Source organism: Sceloporus occidentalis, unplaced genomic scaffold (assembly GCF_023333645.1).
Source record: "Sceloporus occidentalis isolate IW3139 unplaced genomic scaffold, rSceOcc1.0.p SCAF_23, whole genome shotgun sequence".
Lineage (NCBI taxonomy): Eukaryota > Metazoa > Chordata > Lepidosauria > Squamata > Phrynosomatidae > Sceloporus > Sceloporus occidentalis.
In genome coordinates this window covers 3,573,942-3,578,631 of record NW_028317003.1, presented here as the reverse complement: position 1 = coordinate 3,578,631, position 4,690 = coordinate 3,573,942, and positions in this window count along the sequence as shown.

Below are 4,690 nucleotides of genomic sequence, written 5' to 3'. Positions count from 1 at the left end.
TGGCATGTTACGCTCTTCCAAATGCTACGTTTCTATGTTTAACCAATGAGATATAATGTCATATCATAGCACTAAGCTTAGAGGACCGTTAATGCAGAGGTGAACACTTGTGGGGGTATCATAGGTAAACCTGGCCATGTATACCTTATATCAATATCTTCGACAAGTATTCCCAAATAATTTGGTTTCAGACAAAATTATCTTTTAAAGCTGTTTAACACCCCTTTTCCTTATGTTAAACATCCCCAGAGTACATTGACAAATTCTGAATTAGAGAATAGATGGATGAAATATAGAATAGCTTAAACCAGAAGTTGATGTGATATCAGTGTGGGGCAAGCTCTCTACCCTGCCACAGGTGACAAGAGCCGTAGTTATGGCTTGGCAAGCGTACTGGTGGATAGTCCTTTAAAGACCTTACAAAACTACAAGAATTAATGAATATGAGGTTTGAAAATGTTGATACTGCATTCTAGAACAGACAACATGAGAATCAGAATTTTCATGGACTAATTGTTATTTGAAGATTCATCCCCACATATATCATTATGGCAGGTTTCAGTTAACAGTAGGACGGTTGTCTGGGTTGAAAGCAGGAACTGAATGGGGATGATAAATTACATGCATCTTACATAAGCCATCTAGAATTTTGGACCTTGTGGACACATCTATCAAGCAGGCAGCCACACTGGGGATTTGCCTTATGGTCAGTGGGGGCTTGATTGAAACAGAAGGGGGGAAAATCATTTTGTCTTAAAGGAGTAATTTCAAATTTTCTTTGACATAACTGACACTTTAAACTAGAAACCAACATTCTCTATGTACCCCTGTATCACGCAGAGGCCCCTTAGCCCTTTTAAATGTTATGTACCAGCCAGTTAGCCTATCTAGCAGGTTAGTGTGCTAGTGGCACATGTATTTTTTCTTTGGCTGCTAGAGCACCATGTGCTGAGAGCAGTGGCGACTCTAGAAACTATATAACACAGTCAAACTGGGGGGGCATTCATAATTTCCACCATTAAATCATACCACTGAGAAAATATATATATATATTGCCAAAAGTAATGTGCTATGGAATGATACCTTTGTTATTGGACTAACATAATACTCGGTCATTCAGCATGGGAAGCCTGAAGCCACAATTTAGTAAGACTAACCCTTGAAATAAATATTATAGCATAAATAACACAATACCTTAACTTTTCCACTAAATTATTTCAGGGCCTTGAATGTTTTGTCCCCTGAAGTCACTACAACTTCAGGAGGGCATTTTATCCCTGGATAAGTATAAATTAAATAATTCCAACTGCCAGGAAACAGATAACCAAACACACACACCAACACGGGCTCTGTCACACCGACACCCAGACACACACACACACACCAGGACAGGCTCTGTAACACCGACACCCACACACACACACACCAGGACAGGCTCTGCCACACTGACACACAAACACACACACCAGGACAGGCTCACACCAGGACAGGCTCTGCCAAACCAATACTCAAACACACACCAGGACAGGCTCTGCCACACCGACACCCAAACACACACACAGGACAGGCTATGCCATACGGACACCCAAACACACACACCAAGACAGGCTGTGCCGCACCAACACCTATACGCACACATACCCCAGGACAGGCTCTGGTACACTGATAACCAAAAACACACAAACAGCAGGACACAATCTATGTCACTGACATCTACATCAGGATTAATTTTTCACACTGCATTGTTGTTTATATCCCCTTAGTGTTTTTGACCCTTGTGTATTGATGCCCCAGCCAGCACCCTTTTAGTATAGATTAATGTGGTGCCCCCACACCCTTGTATAATCACCTCCAGCAACCACTATTTGTATTAATGCCCCCAGCAAGCCCCTCCTTTTATTATTGATTTATGTGATGGCCCATCACATATATGCATTAGACATGCATTTTTATCTACATAATGAGTACTTATCTCTTTTAAGTAAAGACTATGATTGAAACCTGATTTCAAAATTACAGCTGAACTGGCAGTTTCGTTAATATTAGTTCCTGCTGCTGATTTATATATATATATATATATATAAATATTGGATCCTGCTGCTGATATATATATATATATATATATAAATATTAGCCCCAGTTGCCGATATATATTAATATTAGTCCCTGCTGCCTATATATATATACATATATATATATATATATATAAATATATATATTAGACCCTGCTGCCGATAGCAGGTATAGATCAACACATCTTTGCATGCATAGATCAATTGAAATTCACTTGTGATCTCAGCACTGAAGGTATATATCAAATCAACAGAATCAGATATACAAATCCTGTATTTGCAGGTATACAATAACAATATATAAAACGTAGCATTGCAGGTATAGATCAAATAAATACATGGAAACAGCATTGCAGGTATTATCGTATTTGCTCGATAAGACAACCCTGATTATAAGATGACCCCCCAAAATCTGAATATTAATTTAGGAAAAAAAGAAAAAGCTTGAATATAAGACGATCCTATAGGAAAAAAGTTTCCTATAGTAAATGTTAATTCATGTAAACTATTTTTTTTAATAAAAGCTATGATTGAGAAAAATATTTTGTTTTTAATTCCTTTTATTTTCCAACCTGCCCCCAGTTATGCACATCTGCCCCCAGGCTTGTCACTCTGCCCCATAAATGCCTTAAACCCCTATATGCCACTGGGCCCCATGATATGCCTTTTAACCCTCTAAAAGCCACTGGGCCCCATGATATGCCTTTTAACCCTCTAAATGCCACTGGGCCCCATGATATGCCTTTTAACCCTCTATATGCCACTGTGACCCATTATATGCCTTTTGACCCCCTATGTGCCACTCTGCCTCCAGACATGCCTTATAACCCTATATGCCATTCTGGCATTTAGGGGGTTAAAAGGCATGTTATGGGGAAGAGTGGCATATAGGGAGGTATTAGGCATTTCAGGAGGCAGAGTGGCGTATAGAGGGTTAAAAGGCATTTCTGGAGGCAGAGTGGCATTAAGGGGGTTAAAAGGCATTTCATAGAGCACTCTGCCTACAGAAATGCCTTATGCCCCCCCATTAAACCCAAAAAACTTACCGGTGCTTCTGACTTCCGGTGTGTTGTCCGGGCAGCGTGTAGACTTCTGCTGCAGCCAGAAGGAGGTGCGGCTAGCAGGGGGGGTTGTCTGCGTCCATCGCGCAGACCTTCCCCCGCTGTCAGAGAGAATTTCCCGGTGAGTGCCATCTTTGCCCTTCCACAATTACACATCTATGATACACACATACTCATTAACTCATGGTCTCCCTCATTCAGACTATTCATCCACATATTAACTCATGCTCTCCCTCATTCAGACTATTCATCCACATATTAACTCATGCTCTCCCTCATTCAGACAATTCATCCACATATTAACACATGCTCTCCCTCATTCAGACAATTCATTCACACATTAATGCATACTCACACATTCACACAATGCATCCACACATTAATTCATACTCACTCATTAACATGTACCCCCTCTCCCTCCCTTATCACTTTCTACCCCTTCTGCCTCCCTTATCACATTCTACCCCTTCTGCCTCCCTTATCACATTCTACCCCTTCTGCCTCCCTTATCACATTCTACCCCTTCTGCTTCCCTTATCTCTTTCTACCCCTTCTGCCTCCCTTATCACTTTCTAACCCCTCTCCCTCCTCTTTCCCTACTCACCCCCTTTGTATTTCACTCACCTTTAAAGTCCTGCGGCGGGAGAACGAGGCTTCTGTCTTCACTCCTGAGCGCCGGATATGATGTCATATACCGGCGCTCAGTATGAAACGCCGGCACTGCGGCGGAGGTAGAGGCCTCGTGGAAGAGAGTGAGGGGGGCCGAGCGGTTGCTAGGCGCTCCTCTCTCTCCTCCGCGTCCCCCCCCCCCCAAAAAAAAGCGTTTCAGGCTGCCCAGGACTTAAAGCCCTATTGCGGGACTGTCCTGGGCAATCCATCCGCTGGATGGTTCCAAATTCGGCGGGGGGGCAACGAATAACCTAGGGGGGGCAATTGCCCCCCTGTAGCGACGCCACTGGCTGAGAGCATGTTAATAGGTGTTAACAGGTAGGTATTAATTTGATTAACTAATTAAACTATTTTATTTAAATTAATAGAATGATATATTGGGTTAGATTATGTTAAATTAAATAAGATTTAAAATAAATGCTTCAATTCAACAGTTTAGAATTTGTAATTAATAACCGAATTCAAGTGATTATTTAATTCTGGAAAACCTCTTTCAGAACAGCATTCTTAGCCAAACATTTCCACACCTGCTACCTTGTGTTGAAGACAAGTCATCCAATGTGTTCCTAGTGGACATGAATTTTTTGATGTGTATATAATGTCATTATATTATGCTTTTCTGCATTATGCAGGGAGAAAACCCATTTCAAGAATATATATCTGTTAAAAAAATTTTTTTTAATATTTCAAATATACAACAGTAAAAATATCAATTAATACATCTAGGGATGTGATTTTGGGTAACCAGAATTAACCTTTATCTGGGGATTCATCTGAAATACGTACACAGAGTTTCAATATTTTTTCATTATTGCTAACCCAAATGTGACTGTGTTTTAAGTTTACTCAGATTAAAGCACCATCTGCTCAACTGTAGTCTGAGATATT